This window comes from Melanerpes formicivorus, unplaced genomic scaffold (assembly GCF_026170545.1).
Source record: "Melanerpes formicivorus ecotype bairdi unplaced genomic scaffold, bMelFor1.0.p_v2 SCAF_16, whole genome shotgun sequence".
Classification (NCBI taxonomy): domain Eukaryota; kingdom Metazoa; phylum Chordata; class Aves; order Piciformes; family Picidae; genus Melanerpes; species Melanerpes formicivorus.
The window spans coordinates 17937818-17956232 of record NW_027142368.1 but is presented as its reverse complement, the minus strand read 5'-3'; positions in this window follow the sequence as shown (position 1 = coordinate 17956232).

The window sequence follows — 18415 nt, the reverse complement described above, 5'->3', positions numbered from 1 at the left end:
ACCTCAGGAAGATCCTTCAATGAAAGAGCTGGCTCCTCCTGAAAGGCAAGTATGAATGGAGCTCTCAAAGTACCACACTTCAGAGCCTCCTGCTTGCTAGCACTAAGACAATTGTTCATGTAGAACGACTGGACAGTCACTTCAACAAACCCCACAGAACTGGCTCCTATCAACTCTCCAGAAGACACTGCTGCACTAGCTTGGCTGCCTGACCGGCTCAGTTCAGGTGGCTTAGGATCTCACAGAGGGTACCACAAGAACTGAGGGGACTGCAATCTTTGCAGCTTCAACTTTCCTTCTCTGCTACTTCTTTTTTCAGATGGATTTTTTTTCAAAGGGACTGCTGGACAGCAGAACAGGATGGATGGCCGGGCCCCAAGAGCGGTGGGGAACAGAGTTAAACCCAGCCGGTGGCCGGCCGGGCACAAGTGGTGTTCCCCAGGACACCCCTTGTGAGAGAGTGAGTCCAGAGAAGGGCCACAAAGCTGGTGAGGGGTCTGGATAACAAGCCTTAGGAGGAGTGGCTGAAGGAACTGGGACTGTTTAATCTGCAGAAGAGGAAGCTGAGGGAATTATGGTGTGGTCTGGCTTCAGCTCTCAACTAGTTCCACGTTGAGCAAGGACAGCTTGTACTCACAGAAGGCACTGGCTGCTTGGGTTCAAGGTTCCTGCAGAGCTCAGGCTATCTCTCTTCATTAGTGAGGTCGTCCTGTCACCTAGGCAGAGAGAAGAAAATGCAGCTATGAAATTAGACCACTGGAATCGTGAGAGTCGTTCTGTGTGCGACTCCAGGAGAATCCAAACCTAACCTTGGAGCTGCCCTGAAGAGCTCCTCTTTGGAAAACTCTCGCTGCCGGGCCCCACAAACCCCACACCCTCTGTCAGCAAACCGGATGTACGAGCTGAAGAGTGTCGACAGAAACTGTACGTGGACAGCTCAGGAAGATCCTGCCAGTCCCAGCACACCAGACCTGGAATGATCAAAGAAAGTCCCTTAACAACTGTCTGTGTGTCTGCTCATAGCTTGAGGAGAACCCCCCAACTCCTTCAGGACCCCCCCAGATTCCCCAACTTAGATGCCCACAAAACCCCTTTGGAGGCACCCAAAGCCCCCATCTGATACGCCCAGCTCCGTTTTAGGTACCCCCAGACGCTTCTAATGTCCCCAGACCCGCTGGTAGACCAGCCCAGAACCCCCTGACACTATCCCAGACCCTTTCAGGGGGCTCCACACCCCTTCTAGATGCCCACAAAACCCCTTCACACGCCAAAAGAAACCTTTACCTGCCTCCAAACCCCATTTGGGGGCCACTCAGACCCCTTAGCAGCGGGTGGCAGCAACCAAGTCTGTTGCTCTCACCAATTAAACCAGGATGTTAGGAAGAAGGTCTTCATAGAATAGAATAGAGCAGGTTGAAAGAGAGATTGGCCTTTGGAATGTGCTGCCCAGGGAGGTGGTGGAGTCGCCATCACTGGAAGTGTTTAGAAAGAGACTGGATGAGGCACTCAGTGCCATGGTTTAGTTGATTGGAATGGGATGGAATGGACCGGACCAGGTTGGAAGAGACCTTCAAGATCATCGTGTCCAACCTATCATCCAACACCACCTAATCAACTAAACCATGCAACCAAGCACCCTATCCAGTCTCCTCCTGAACACCTCCAAAGATGGTGACTCCAACACCTCCCTGGGCAGCCCATTCCAATGGGCAATCACTCTCTCTGTGCAGAACCTCTTCCTAACCTCTAGCCTAAACCTCCCCTGGCACAGCTTGAGACTGTGTCCTCTTGTTCTGGTGCTGCTTGCCTGGAAGAAGAGACCAACCCCCACCTGGCTACAACCTCCCTTCAGGGAGTCGTAGAAAGCAAGAAGGTCTCCCCTGAGCCTCCTCTTCTCCAGGCTAAGCAACCCCAGCTCCCTCAGCCTCTCCTCACAGGCCTGTGCTCCAAACCCCTCCCCAGCTTTGTTGCCCTTCTCCGGACACCTTCCAGCAACTCAACGTCTTGCTTAAACGGAGGGGCCCAGAACTGGACACGGGACTCAAGGTGTGCCCTAACCAGTGCCAAGTGCAGGGGCAGAATGACCTCCCTGCTCCTGCTGGCCACACTGTTCCTGATACTGGCCAGGTTGCCAGTGGCCTTCTTGGCCACCCGTGCACGCTGCTGGTCATGACCAGAAGACAGGGATCAGAAGAGTCTTTGGCCAAGCTGTAAACCTCTTCCTAACATTCAGCCTAAACCTCCCCTGGCACAGCTTGAGACTGTGTCCTCTTGTTCTGGTGCTGCTTGCCTGGGAGAAGAGACCAACCCCCACCCGGCTACAACCAGAACTGAGGGGACTGCAGTCTTTGCAGCTTCAGCTTTCCTTCTCTGCTACTTCTTTTTTCAGATGGATTTTTTTTCAAAGGGACTGCTGGACAGCAGAACAGGATGGATGGCTGGGCCCCAAGAGCGGTGGGGAACAGAGTTAAACCCAGCCGGTGGCCGGCCGGCCACAAGTGGTGTTCCCCAGGACACCCCTTGTGAGAGAGTGAGTCCAGAGAAGGGCCACAAAGCTGGTGAGGGGTCTGGATAACAAGCCTTAGGAGGAGTGGCTGAAGGAACTGGGACTGTTTAATCTGCAGAAGAGGAAGCTGAGGGAATTATGGTGTGGTCTGGCTTCAGCTCTCAACTACCTCCACGTTGAACAAGGACAGCTTGTACTCACAGAAGGCACTGGCTGCTTGGGTTCAAGGTTCCTGCAGAGCTCAGGCTATCTCTCTTCATTAGTGAGGTCGTCCTGTCACCTAGGCAGAGAGAAGAAAATGCAGCTATGAAATTAGACCACTGGAATCGTGAGACTCGTTCTGTGTGCGACTCCAGGAGAATCCAAACCTAACCTTGGAGCTGCCCTGAAGAGCTCCTCATAGCTTGAGGAGTAACAGAGCAGGAACAATTCCCAAAAGGTTTTCACTGCATTCCTAGGGCACTTGAAGGATTGCCCTGGCTGTAGTTAATACCTAGAAATTCCTCTCAAAATCTTTGCAGCACAGCAAGGAAATTGAGGGATGGGAAGGCAATATGTACTTACACGTTAGGCAAGAATTGGCTTTGCAAACTAATCTCTCTAACTGTTGGATATGCACTGAACTTCCTCGAGGCCAAATGAGGACCCCTTTATTTGGGGAAGCCTCATTGAATTGGACTTGGGGGCCATCAGACTGGGTGACTACATCTGAGAGTAACTTCCACAAGTGTCAGCATGGGAAAGAGAGCTCAGAAAGCCTGGGTCCAAAGTTTGACTTAAGAAGATATAGTATAGGAATATACTGTCGGCTGTGAGAAAGGGGGGAATTGACGAACAGAAAAGTCTCATTAACAGAACCACAGAGTTGATAAGAATTTTCCGCTTGTTAGCTGAAATGCTGGAACGCAGGGAGGGGGAGAGGGGTTGGCAGACAGCCTTTGGATAGAGAAGGAATAACAGGATTTGTCAGTGATTCACTTCTGTTAGTCTTGGACAAGATGCTCTTTTGTATACGATAAAGGACACCTGCATGATATGTGTGCTTCTGCTCTTTTAGATAGATAAGCTTTGTATAGATAGGAAGCATCTGGACCTCTGTCATTATAGACAGATAACTTTTTGTATAAAAGTTTGCCCAAACCTCTCTGAAGACACACAGCTCTTTTGAAATGATCCTACCTGTGTCAGGCGCCAGAATAGAAGCACGATACAAGAGACTTACTGAGTCTCTTGTGTGTCTTTCTCTAAGTCATTATCAACGCTGTTTGCAGCACAAACCCAAACCCAAACCCACCCCGAGACACCCCCAGCTCCCACGGGAGCCTGCAGAGACCTCCCAAAGGGTCCGACGGAGGTGCCCAGCTGCCTCTCCACGACCCTTGACCCTTTCAGATGGCCCCACTAAACTTTACATATCCCCAGACCATTTTAGGTGTCCCCAGACCTCCTCCGTCACCCCCAAAAGCCCTGCCGATGGCCCCAGACCACCTTCAGACGCCGGAAGGAACACACCTGGGAGTCCCGGGCCGGCAGCGACACCGGAAACCGCACTGCGAGCTCCCCGAATGCGCCAGGACCCCTTGCCCCGCCAAAGGACGGCGGTTCGCAGGCACCCTGGGGCACAGAACGGCAACAGGCGCCGAATCAGGGCTCTCCGCGACCGCTCCGGCTCCAAAGCTGCTCAGCGCGGCGCCTGCCCCCCCGGCCAGAAAAGCGGTGGGCAGCCCGCGAGGAGGGCGCGTGCGCGGGACCGGACCCGCTGCGGCGCAGGCGCCGTATCATTAGCGACCACCGGGACGCTGCCCCCCTGGCGCGAGCAGAGCCGGGCTAGGGCGCAGGCGCCGGATCCATAGCGACCACCGGGATGCTGCCCCCCTGGCGCGAGCAGAGCCGGGCTAGGGCGCAGGCGCCGGATCCATAGCGACACTCGAGTCAAGCTCTCCGCTCTCCGCTCTTCCCTTAAGAATTTTCGAGCATTCGGCGCAGTTAGGCTGCAGAAATTAGCTCCCACGGGGCGGCACACGCCGCGGCACGGCTGCACTGCGGCCATTACACACAGGGTTGAGCACTGAGCTCCCACGGGGCGCTATACGCCGCGGTACGGCTGCACTGCCGGCCATTACACACCGGGTGGCAGCATTGAGCTCCCCCGGGGCAGCACACGCCGCGGCACGGCTGCACTGCCGGCCATTACACACAGGGTGGCAGCATTGAGCTCCCACGGGGCCTCAGGGTACGGTTGAGGCAGCAGCCACCACCCCCGCAGAGCCCCACCGGTCAAGCCCGGACACGCCCCCCCCCCCCCCCCCCCCCCCCAAAGCCCCGCGCTGCCCCGCCGGTGGCCACCCCCCCAAGCCCCGCGCACCTCCAGCGGCTGCTATAGAGAAACCCCACAAAGCAGCAGAGACTGGCACTGACCTGGGACACAGCAGAAGAGCTGCAACCTCTACCAGCCACAACCCTGAAAGCATCTGGCGCCATGTTGTTGAGGGCGGTGCCATGCTGGGGGGTGGGGTTCAGGCTGGGGGGCGGTGACACGCTGGAGGGGGGCGGTGACACGCTGGAGGGGGGTGGTGACACGCTGGAGGGGGGCGGTGACACGCTGGAGGGGGGCGGTGACACGCTGGAGGGGGGCGGTGACACGCTGGAGGGGGGCGGTGACACGCTGGAGGGGGGGCGGTGACACGCTGGGAGGGGCGGTGACACGCTGGGGGGGCGGTGCCTGCGTTGTCACCTCACTCTCAGCTTTCCATTGGGTTTTATTCCCCTCCAAGACAACACGTTGAGTTCTGAGCAGCTGAGGAGCCCTGGGGAACACCTGTACAGAAATGTTCCTCCAAGAGCTGTCAGAAAAACGTTCGTTCCGCCAGCAGGCAGCTCTGGCTTCAGAGCAAAAGCCTTCTGTGATCATTCTGTTTAGCTCAGCACCAGCTGCAGCCGTCGGTATTACCAAACTACACAGTAATGGCCTCCTCCCGGTGCCCTCCCGGTCCCAACAGTTTCCCCCCACCAAAGGACTGGCAGAGAACTGGAAGCGACTGGGAAGCAGATCCGGGCTAGGGCGCAGGCGCCGGATCCATAGCGACGCTCGAGTCAAGCTCTCCGCTCTCCCCCTAAGAATTTTCGAGCATTCAGCGCAGTTAGGCTGCAGAAATTAGCTCCCCCGGGGCGGCACACGCCGCGGCACGGCTGCACTGCCGGCCAGTACACACCGGGTGGCAGCATTGAGCTCCCCCGGGGCGACACACGCCACGGCACGGCTGCACTGCCGGCCGTTACACACCGGGTGGCAGCACTGAGCACCTCCCTGGGCGTGGGCAGCAGCCGGGCCCCCACGTGGGTTTTATTTTCCAATGCTAAAAGCCTTTTAGAAGCAGAGAGGGCAGACAGGGGTCGTTTCCAAAGCTTTCTTACGCACCAGTCACTCCAAGCCCTCCCTCTCCAGCTGCAAACCAGAGGTTTGCCTCCGCCTCGCCTCACCCCAGTACTTACACTTTTAAAGATAGTGTGGTGCCCTCGGAGAATTTTCAGCACTTTAGGGGGGGGCCCCCAGCCCTCGCTCACCTGCTCCTCTGCTGCAGCAGCCCCCTGCCCCACGTGGCAGAACCAGCCCACCCACAATCCCCCCACTCCCTTTGATTCGCCCCCAGAAAGGCACAAAATAAAGCAAACTGCCCAGCCAGCACCTCCTGCCTTTCACAGCAAGGACTGAACATTGCAGCTTTGGCCAAGACTATCAGCCCAAAGGAAGGCCTGGCCCCTGAGGAGCTAAATGCAAGTGAACTGTCTGACACCACCACAGTCCTGTGAATGTTGCAAAGCAGTAGTGCATGCAGTATAATAATTCGAAAGTTAAGGGCTGCTCAAGCTTTACACAAAGTATCCTATTCAGTTTTGGGTTCCACTTAACACAAAGTAAAAGTATAAAAGGTCAGAGGGAAAGCCAACTCTACCTCTGAACTACAGCAAGAAATACTGGAATCAAGGGGCCCTTTCTTCTGCTACTAATAGATGAAGAGAACATGAAAACTGACGGGCTAAACCAACAGGGCAAGATTAGAATAACTAGTAGAGAGAACGGAAGATACAAAGCTTCAACTACATCTGTTTAGCAACGACTCCTACCAGATAACTTCCATGCCATAACTTTACTGAATTCAAACAAGCCAGCTGGCGAAGCGTCTCGCTTACAGGCGGCCGACGAGGAGACGCGCAGAAGGCAGAGGCGAGGGAACAAGTCCTGAGCTTTGCTGCAGGCTGTCCTGCGGCTTCCCCTACCGACTCTTTCCCGTACACCACCGCAGAATGAGTTGGGTGAATTTTGTCTCAAACCCATTAAACCCTTTGGTGGTTTCAGCTTCCCGAGGATGTGTCGGCACAAGTCCTTGTCGGGGCACCGCAAACAGGGAGAGACAAAGCTCCGAGATCCAGGAAGAGGACGGCTGAGCAGACACTTCTAAAAGAGAGAAACTTCATCAGCTGAACCTCACACTTCTCCCAGCTTTGCAACAGCAAAGAACTTTGTGAACAACACAGTGGTGCTCCTAAGGAGGTCACCAGCTTGCAAGTTACAGGAGAAATAAAAACCTTTTTATTACAGAAGCACTGGCAAAAATTTACGGACAGGAACAGCAGACGAGGAAATTCTGCAATTGAGCTAACGATAGACATCAGGCCTAGGATCTGGCTACCCTGACAAAGGATGCCAACAGGACAGAGTGAGGCCTCAGCAGCACTCCCAAAAAGCCCCACAGAGAGCCACAGGCTCTGGCCCGTGCCCCACCTACGGGCCGGCCCTCCTGGCAGCAGCGCAACACCACCTCTTCAGGAGCCCAGGGACTGACCTCAGCCCCCTAAGGGCCAGGCAAGGTTGGTTCCTGTTAGCTGCCTAAAGCAGCCTCCCCAGCCCTGCTTACAGGGACCTTGGGCTGCTGCTGGGGACAGAAGGGGGAATGGAGGGCTCCACAACTCGTCACACAGACCCCAAGTACAGGGCTGTTAAGCTGACAGGGTGCCAAGGGAACAGGCTGCCATGAAGGCAGAGACCCAGGCCCTGAACTACAGGGTGGGTCACCTTGCCGCAGCAACACGACCCAGCGGCTTCGCTGTGTCCGACGAATAAAAGGAGGAAGTTCCACAGGAACAGAAGGGAAAACCTTTTCACTGTGTGTGCCAGAGCCCCGGAGCAGGCTGCCCAGAGAGTTAGTGGAGTCTCTGGAGACATTCAAAACCTGCCCCAGGTGATCCTGCACTGGCACAGGGGTTGGACCGGATGCTATTTTGGGGTCCCTTCCAACCCCTAACACTCAGTGATTCTGTGATTAGCTATGCTGGTGACAGAGTCTCACTGAGTGCTCTTTAAAATGTTTTTCTTTTCTTTCAGCCTAGGAGTTTCATATTTAAATAGACCTTCTGCTCTGTCTTCCCCCTTCCTTCTTCCATCTTGCGTCTAAAAACTAGGAGAGCTTGATGAGCTGTATCCTGGGCGTCCCAATGTAACACATCTCAATTGCATACATGGATTTTGTAATCTTTTGCCCCATTGCTTGCACAGGGTGGATTAAGTTCATTACTTAGAGCTTGTCAGGACAGCTGTTGAAGTGTCCTGTGCAATGCAGGAGGAGTTGAATCCCATAGGAAACCACATTACTGTGCTTTGTCAGCCTGGTTATGGTCAGAAACCTCCTTCATTTTTTTTTCTCTTAAACAGATATATCACATGAGTCCCCAGAATTAATTTGCCTCTTCTCATAATTATTTCTTTAAAACTGTCTTAGAAGTGTCACTGTCCTTCCCTCTCCCTCTCTCTAGATACTGGCCTCCTGAGCCCATGGCAGACTTGCACAGAGCTACTGCGAGCACCACTCTGCACGGCCTCTGGGGGGCTTTCAAGCACAGGCACCCCTGGAGAATCCAAACCTAACCTTGCAGCTGGCCTTAGAGCTCCTCTTTGGAAAACTGTCGCTGCCAGGGCCCACAAACCCAACATCCTCTGTCAGCAACCTGGATGTAAGAGCTGAAAAGTGTCAACAGAAATTGTACTTGGACAGCTCAGGAAGATCCTTCAATGAAAGAGCTGGCTCTTCCTGAAGGGCAAGTATGAATGGAGCTCTCAAAGTACCACACTTCAGAGCCTCCTGCTTGCTAGCACTAAGACAATTGTTCATGTAGAACGACTGGCCACTCACTTCAACAAACCCCACAGAACTGGCTCCTATCAACTCTCCAGAAGACACTGCTGCACTAGCTTGGCTGCCTGACCGGCTCAGTTCAGGTGGCTTAGGATCTCACAGAGGGTACCACAAGAACTGAGGGGACTGCAGTCTTTGCAGCTTCAGCTTTCCTTCTCTGCTACTTCTTTTTTCAGATGGATTTTTTTTCAAAGGGACTGCTGGACAGCAGAACAGGATGGATGGCCAGGCCCCAAGAGCGGTGGGGAACAGAGTTAAACCCAGCCGGTGGCCGGCCGGGCACAAGTGGTGTTCCCCAGGACACCCCTTGTGAGAGAGTGAGTCCAGAGAAGGGCCACAAAGCTGGTGAGGGGTCTGGATAACAAGTCTTATGAGGAGTGGCTGAAGGAACTGGGACTGTTTAATCTGCAGAAGAGGAAGCTAAGGGAATTATGGTGTGGTCTGGCTTCAGCTCTCAACTAGTTCCACGTTGAACAAGGACAGCTTGTACTCACAGAAGGCACTGGCTGCTTGGGTTCAAGGTTCCTGTAGAGCTCAGGTCTCTGAGACTTCTGAACAGCTGTGCTTAGCCCAAAATCAGACAGTTTCACATCACCCTGGGAAAAAAAAAATCCAAGAAAAGAATTCAGAAAGATTGTGCTTGAGCAAAAGAAAAGGTTTAACCGCTGCACAGCCTCCTGAGCCCATGGCAGGCTTGCAGAGCTACTGTGAGCACCACTCTGCGCGGCCTCTGGGGGGTTTCAAGCACAGGCACTCCAGGAGACTGCAGGCACTCCACAGAGACTCCAAAACCTCACTGAGAACCCCCCAACTCCTTCAGGACCCCCACAGATTCCCCAACTTAGATGCCCACAAAACCCCTTTGGAGGCACCCAAACCCCCCATCTGATACGCCCAGCTCCGTTTTAGGTACCCCCAGACGCTTCTAATGTCCCCAGACCCGCTGGTGGACCAGCCCAGAACCCCCTGACACTATCCCAGACCCTTTCAGGGGGCTCCACACCCCTTCTAGATGCCCACAAAACCCCTTCACACGCCAAAAGAAACCTTTACCTGCCTCCAAACCCCATTTGGGGCCCACTCAGACCCCTTAGCAGCGGGTGGCAGCAACCAAGTCTGTTGCTCTCACCAATTAAACCCTTTGGTGCTCTCAGCTCTCTGACCCTGTGTCAGTGCAAGTCCTTGTCAGCCGGTACCTTTGTCCTGATCCAGGCGGAGAGAGAACTGCCAGGAACACAGCTTCGCCGCTCCGCTTGCGGCACGCCTGCTGCCGAGGGCAGCCTCGTCCGCAGCCTGCCCGAGAGGAACACGGCCCCCGGGGCCGGGGGACAAACAAAAGCCTTCCACAAAGGAAACAAGGGAAGTCTCTTGGCCACTCTTCACGTGCCGAGTGCGATTGTCATGTGGAACACACCGCGGCATCTGGAATGAGTTTAAGTCCAGGTCTATGGCAGCACAGAGGTTCCTGGAATATCCCGGTACATCGATCCACAGGAGGTTGACTTTCGGTCCCCAGTCTGATGCTTTGCAGCACAGCCATCACATCATTTCTCTCGAGTGCTTTGAACTGACAATTCATACAGGAGAATAAACCCAAACAGGAGTAAGCAGGTTGGAAAAGAACTTTGATCATCACCGGGCCCAGCAAGAGGACACAGTCTCAGGCTGCACCAGGGGAGGTTTAGGCTAGAGGTTAGGAAGAGGTTCTGCACAGAGAGAGTGATGGCCCATTGGAATGGGCTGCCCAGGGAGGTGGTGGAGTCACCATCTTTGGAGGTGTTCAGGAGGAGACTGGATAGGGTGCTTGGTTGCATGGTTTAGTTGATTAGGTGGTGTTGGATGATAGGTTGGACACGATGATCTTGAAGGTCTCTTCCAACTCGGTCTGGTCTATTCTTTTCTATTCCGTTCCATTCCATACCATTCCATTCCAACACCATCTAATCAACTAAACCATGGCACTGAGTGCCTCATCCAGTCTCTTTCTAAACACTTCCAGTGATGGTGACTCCCTGGGCACCACCTCACTGAGCAGCACATTCCAAAGGCCAATCTCTCTTTCAACCTGCTCTATTCTATTCTATGAAGACCTTCTTCCTAACATCCAGCCTAAACCTCCCCTGGCACAGCTTGAGACTGTGTCCTCTTGCTCTGGTGCTGCTTGCCTGGGAGAAGAGACCAACCCCCACCTGGCTACAACCAGAACTGAGGGGACTGCAGTCTTTGCAGCTTCAGCTTTCCTTCTCTGCTACTTCTTTTTTCAGATGGATTTTTTTTCAAAGGGACTGCTGGACAGCAGAACAGGATGGATGGCCAGGCCCCAAGAGCGGTGGGGAACAGAGTTAAACCCAGCCGGTGGCCGGCCGGGCACAAGTGGTGTTCCCCAGGACACCCCTTGTGAGAGAGTGAGTCCAGAGAAGGGCCACAAAGCTGGTGAGGGGTCTGGATAACAAGTCTTATGAGGAGTGGCTGAGGGAACTGGGACTGTTTAATCTGCAGAAGAGGAAGCTCAGGGAATTATGGTGTGGTCTGGCTTCAGCTCTCAACTACTTCCACGTTGAGCAAGGACAGCTTGTACTCACAGAAGGCACTGGCTGCTTGGGTTCAAGGTTCCTGCAGAGCTCAGGCTATCTCTCTTCATTAGTGAGGTCGTCCTGTCACCTAGGCAGAGAGATGAAAATGCAGCTATGAAATTAGACCACTGGAATCGTGAGAGTCGTTCTGTGTGCGACTCCAGGAGAATCCAAACCTAACCTTGGAGCTGCCCTGAAGAGCTCCTCTTTGGAAAGCTCTCGCTGCCGGGCCCCACAAACCCCACACCCTCTGTCAGCAAACCGGATGTACGAGCTGAAGAGTGTCGACAGAAACTGTACATGGACAGCTCAGGAAGATCCTGCCAGTCCCAGCACACCAGACCTGGAATGATCAAAGAAAGTCCGTTAACATCTCTCTGTGTGTCTGCTCATAGCTTGACGAGAACCCCCCAACTCCTTCAGGACCCCCCCAGATTCCCCAACTTAGATGCCCACAAAACCCCTTTGGAGGCACCCAAACCCCCCATCTCATACGCCCAGCTCCATTTTAGGTACCCCCAGACGCTTCTAATGTCCCCAGACCCGCTGGTAGACCAGCCCAGAACCCCCTGACACTATCCCAGACCCTTTCAGGGGGCTCCACACCCCTTCTAGATGCCCACAAAACCCCTTCACACGCCAAAAGAAACCTTTACCTGCCTCCAAACCCCATTTGGGGGCCACTCAGACCCCTTAGCAGCGGGTGGCAGCAACCAAGTCTGTTGCTCTCACCAATGAAACCAGGATGTTAGGAAGAAGGTCTTCATAGAATAGAATAGAGCAGGTTGAAAGAGAGATTGGCCTTTGGAATGTGCTGCCCAGGGAGGTGGTGGAGTCACCATCACTGGGAGTGTTTAGAAAGAGACTGGATGAGGCACTCAGTGCCATGGTTTAGTTGATTGGAATGGGATGGAATGGACCAGGTTGGAAGAGACCTTCAAGATCATCGTGTCCAAGCTATCATCCAACACCACCTAATCAACTAAACCATGCAACCAAGCACCCTATCCAGTCTCCTCCTGAACACCTCCAAAGATGGTGACTCCACCACCTCCCTGGGCAGCCCATTCCAATGGGCAATCACTCTCTCTGTGCAGAACCTCTTCCTAACCTCTAGCCTAAACCTCCCCTGGCACAGCTTGAGACTGTGTCCTCTTGTTCTGGTGCTGCTTGCCTGGAAGAAGAGACCAACCCCCACCTGGCTACAACCTCCCTTCAGGGAGTCGTAGAAAGCAAGAAGGTCTCCCCTGAGCCTCCTCTTCTCCAGGCTAAGCAACCCCAGCTCCCTCAGCCTCTCCTCACAGGCCTGTGCTCCAAACCCCTCCCCAGCTTTGTTGCCCTTCTCCGGACACCTTCCAGCAACTCAACGTCTTGCTTAAACGGAGGGGCCCAGAACTGGACACGGGACTCAAGGTGTGCCCTAACCAGTGCCAAGTGCAGGGGCAGAATGACCTCCCTGCTCCTGCTGGCCACTCTGATCCTGATATTGGCCAGGTTGCCAGTGGCCTTCTTGGCCACCCGTGCACGCTGCTGGTCACGACCAGAAGACAGGGATCGGAAGAGTCTTTGGCCAAGCTGTAAGCCTCTTCCTAACATCCAGCCTAAACCTCCCCTGGCACAGCTTGAGACTATGTCCTCTTGTTCTGGTGCTGCTTGCCTGGGAGAAGAGACCAACCCCCACCCGGCTACAACCAGAACTGAGGGGACTGCAATCTTTGCAGCTTCAGCTTTCCTTCTCTGCTACTTCTTTTTTCAGATGGATTTTTTTTCCATAGCGACCACCGGGACGCTGCCCCCCTGGCGCGAGCAGAGCCGGGCTAGGGCGCAGGCGCCGGATCCATAGCGACCACCGGGACGCTGCCCCTCTGGCGCCAGCAGAGCCGGGCTAGGGCGCAGGCGCCGGATCCATAGCGACCACCGGGACGCTGCCCCTGTGGCGCCAGCAGAGCCGGGCTAGGGCGCAGGCGCCGGATCCATAGCGACACTCGAGTCAAGCTCTCCGCTCTCCGCTCTTCCCTTAAGAATTTTCGAGCATTCGGCGCAGTTAGGCTGCAGAAATTAGCTCCCACGGGGCGGCACACGCCGCGGCACGGCTGCACTGCGGCCATTACACACAGGGTTGAGCACTGAGCTCCCACGGGGCGCTATACGCCGCGGTACGGCTGCACTGCCGGCCATTACACACCGGGTGGCAGCATTGAGCTCCCCCGGGGCGGCACACGCCGCGGCACGGCTGCACTGCCGGCCATTACACACAGGGTGGCAGCATTGAGCTCCCACGGGGCCTCTGGGTACGGTTGAGGCAGCAGCCGCCGCCCCCGCAGAGCCCCACCGGTCAAGCCCGGACACGCCCCCCCCCCCCCCCCCCCCCCCAAAGCCCCGCGCTGCCCCGCCGGTGGCCACCCCCCCAAGCCCCGCGCACCTCCAGCGGCTGCTATAGAGAAACCCCACAAAGCAGCAGAGACTGGCACTGACCTGGGACACAGCAGAAGAGCTGCAACCTCTACCAGCCACAACCCTGAAAGCATCTGGCGCCATGTTGTTGAGGGCGGTGCCATGCTGGGGGGTGGGGTTCAGGCTGGGGGGCGGTGACACGCTGGAGGGGGGTGGTGACACGCTGGGCGGGGGCGGTGCCACGCTGGGGGGGCGGTGCCACGCTGGGCGGGGGCGGTGCCACGCTGGGGGGGGCGGTGCCACGCTGGGGGGGCGGTGCCACGCGGGAGGGGGCGGTGACACGCTGGAGGGGGGGCGGTGACACGCAGGAGGGGGGCGGTGACACGCTGGAGGGGGGCGGTGACACGCTGGAGGGGGGCGGTGACACGCTGGAGGGGGGGCGGTGACACGCTGGAGGGGGGCGGTGACACGCTGGAGGGGGGCGGTGACACGCTGGGGGGGGCGGTGACACGCTGGGGGGGGGCGGTGACACGCTGGAGGGGGGCGGTGACACGCTGGAGGGGGGCGGTGACACGCTGGAGGGGGGCGGTGACACGCTGGGGGGGGCGGTGACACGCTGGGAGGGGCGGTGACACGCTGGGGGGGCGGTGCCACGCTGGGGGAGGCGGTGACACGCTGGAGGGGGGCGGTGACACGCTGAGGGGGCGGTGCCACGCTGGGGGGGCGGTGCCACGCCGGGGGGGGGCGGTGCCTGCGTTGTCACCTCACTCTCAGCTTTCCATTGGGTTTTATTCCCCTCCAAGACAACACGTTGAGTTCTGAGCAGCTGAGGAGCCCTGGGGAACACCTGTACAGAAATGTTCCTCCAAGAGCTGTCAGAAAAACGTTCGTTCCGCCAGCAGGCAGCTCTGGCTTCAGAGCAAAAGCCTTCTGTGATCATTCTGTTTAGCTCAGCACCAGCTGCAGCCGTCGGTATTACCAAACTACACAGTAATGGCCTCCTCCCGGTGCCCTCCCGGTCCCAACAGTTTCCCCCCACCAAAGGACTGGCAGAGAACTGGAAGCGACTGGGAAGCAGATCCGGGCTAGGGCGCAGGCGCCGGATCCATAGCGACGCTCGAGTCAAGCTCTCCGCTCTCCCCCTAAGAATTTTCGAGCATTCAGCGCAGTTAGGCTGCAGAAATTAGCTCCCCCGGGGCGGCACACGCCGCGGCACGGCTGCACTGCCGGCCAGTACACACCGGGTGGCAGCATTGAGCTCCCCCGGGGCGACACACGCCACGGCACGGCTGCACTGCCGGCGGCTACACACCGGGTGGCAGCACTGAGCACCTCCCTGGGCGTGGGCAGCAGCCGGGCCCCCACGTGGGTTTTATTTTCCAATGCTAAAAGCCTTTTAGAAGCAGAGAGGGCAGACAGGGGTCGTTTCCAAAGCTTTCTTACGCACCAGTCACTCCAAGCCCTCCCTCTCCAGCTGCAAACCAGAGGTTTGCCTCCGCCTCGCCTCACCCCAGTACTTACACTTTTAAAGATAGTGTGGTGCCCTCGGAGAATTTTCAGCACTTTAGGGGGGGGCCCCCAGCCCTCGCTCACCTGCTCCTCTGCTGCAGCAGCCCCCTGCCCCACGTGGCAGAACCAGCCCACCCACAATCCCCCCACTCCCTTTGATTCGCCCCCAGAAAGGCACAAAATAAAGCAAACTGCCCAGCCAGCACCTCCTGCCTTTCACAGCAAGGACTGAACATTGCAGCTTTGGCCAAGACTATCAGCCCAAAGGAAGGCCTGGCCCCTGAGGAGCTAAATGCAAGTGAACTGTCTGACACCACCACAGTCCTGTGAATGTTGCAAAGCAGTAGTGCATGCAGTATAATAATTCGAAAGTTAAGGGCTGCTCAAGCTTTACACAAAGTATCCTATTCAGTTTTGGGTTCCACTTAACACAAAGTAAAAGTATAAAAGGTCAGAGGGAAAGCCAACTCTACCTCTGAACTACAGCAAGAAATACTGGAATCAAGGGGCCCTTTCTTCTGCTACTAATAGATGAAGAGAACATGAAAACTGACGGGCTAAACCAACAGGGCAAGATTAGAATAACTAGTAGAGAGAACGGAGGATACAAAGCTTCAACTACATCTGTTTAGCAACGACTCCTACCAGATAACTTCCATGCCATAACTTTACTGAATTCAAACAAGCCAGCTGGCGAAGCGTCTCGCTTACAGGCGGCCGACGAGGAGACGCGCAGAAGGCAGAGGCGAGGGAACAAGTCCTGAGCTTTGCTGCAGGCTGTCCTGCGGCTTCCCCTACCGACTCTTTCCCGTACACCACCGCAGAATGAGTTGGGTGAATTTTGTCTCAAACCCATTAAACCCTTTGGTGGTTTCAGCTTCCCGAGGATGTGTCGGCACAAGTCCTTGTCGGGGCACCGCAAACAGGGAGAGACAAAGCTCCGAGATCCAGGAAGAGGACGGCTGAGCAGACACTTCTAAAAGAGAGAAACTTCATCAGCTGAACCTCACACTTCTCCCAGCTTTGCAACAGCAAAGAACTTTGTGAACAACACAGTGGTGCTCCTAAGGAGGTCACCAGCTTGCAAGTTACAGGAGAAATAAAAACCTTTTTATTACAGAAGCACTGGCAAAAATTTACGGACAGGAACAGCAGACGAGGAAATTCTGCAATTGAGCTAACGATAGACATCAGGCCTAGGATCTGGCTACCCTGACAAAGGATGCCAACAGGACAGAGTGAGGCCTCAGCAGCACTCCCAAAAAGCCCCACAGAGAGCCACAGGCTCTGGCCCGTGCCCCACCTACGGGCCGGCCCTCCTGGCAGCAGCGCAACACCACCTCTTCAGGAGCCCAGGGACTGACCTCAGCCCCCTAAGGGCCAGGCAAGGTTGGTTCCTGTTAGCTGCCTAAAGCAGCCTCCCCAGCCCTGCTTACAGGGACCTTGGGCTGCTGCTGGGGACAGAAGGGGGAATGGAGGGCTCCACAACTCGTCACACAGACCCCAAGTACAGGGCTGTTAAGCTGACAGGGTGCCAAGGGAACAGGCTGCCATGAAGGCAGAGACCCAGGCCCTGAACTACAGGGTGGGTCACCTTGCCGCAGCAACACGACCCAGCGGCTTCGCTGTGTCCGACGAATAAAAGGAGGAAGTTCCACAGGAACAGAAGGGAAAACCTTTTCACTGTGTGTGCCAGAGCCCCGGAGCAGGCTGCCCAGAGAGTTAGTGGAGTCTCTGGAGACATTCAAAACCTGCCCCAGGTGATCCTGCACTGGCACAGGGGTTGGACCGGATGCTATTTTGGGGTCCCTTCCAACCCCTAACACTCAGTGATTCTGTGATTAGCTATGCTGGTGACAGAGTCTCACTGAGTGCTCTTTAAAATGTTTTTCTTTTCTTTCAGCCTAGGAGTTTCATATTTAAATAGACCTTCTGCTCTGTCTTCCCCCTTCCTTCTTCCATCTTGCGTCTAAAAACTAGGAGAGCTTGATGAGGTGTATCCTGGGCGTCCCAATGTAACACATCTCAATTGCATACATGGATTTTGTAATCTTTTGCCCCATTGCTTGCACAGGGTGGATTAAGTTCATTACTTAGAGCTTGTCAGGACAGCTGTTGAAGTGTCCTGTGCAATGCAGGAGGAGTTGAATCCCATAGGAAACCACATTACTGTGCTTTGTCAGCCTGGTTATGGTCAGAAACCTCCTTCATTTTTTTTTCTCTTAAACAGATATATCACATGAGTCCCCAGAATTAATTTGCCTCTTCTCATAATTATTTCTTTAAAACTGTCTTAGAAGTGTCACTGTCCTTCCCTCTCCCTCTCTCTAGATACTGGCCTCCTGAGCCCATGGCAGACTTGCACAGAGCTACTGCGAGCACCACTCTGCACGGCCTCTGGGGGGCTTTCAAGCACAGGCACCCCTGGAGAATCCAAACCTAACCTTGCAGCTGGCCTTAGAGCTCCTCTTTGGAAAACTGTCGCTGCCAGGGCCCACAAACCCAACATCCTCTGTCAGCAACCTGGATGTAAGAGCTGAAAAGTGTCAACAGAAATTGTACTTGGACAGCTCAGGAAGATCCTTCAATGAAAGAGCTGGCTCCTCCTGAAGGGCAAGTATGAATGGAGCTCTCAAAGTACCACACTTCAGAGCCTCCTGCTTGCTAGCACTAAGACAATTGTTCATGTAGAACGACTGGCCACTCACTTCAACAAACCCCACAGAACTGGCTCCTATCAACTCTCCAGAAGACACTGCTGCACTAGCTTGGCTGCCTGACCGGCTCAGTTCAGGTGGCTTAGGATCTCACAGAGGGTACCACAAGAACTGAGGGGACTGCAGTCTTTGCAGCTTCAGCTTTCCTTCTCTGCTACTTCTTTTTTCAGATGGATTTTTTTTCAAAGGGACTGCTGGACAGCAGAACAGGATGGATGGCCAGGCCCCAAGAGCGGTGGGGAACAGAGTTAAACCCAGCCGGTGGCCGGCCGGGCACAAGTGGTGTTCCCCAGGACACCCCTTGTGAGAGAGTGAGTCCAGAGAAGGGCCACAAAGCTGGTGAGGGGTCTGGATAACAAGTCTTATGAGGAGTGGCTGAAGGAACTGGGACTGTTTAATCTGCAGAAGAGGAAGCTAAGGGAATTATGGTGTGGTCTGGCTTCAGCTCTCAACTAGTTCCACGTTGAACAAGGACAGCTTGTACTCACAGAAGGCACTGGCTGCTTGGGTTCAAGGTTCCTGTAG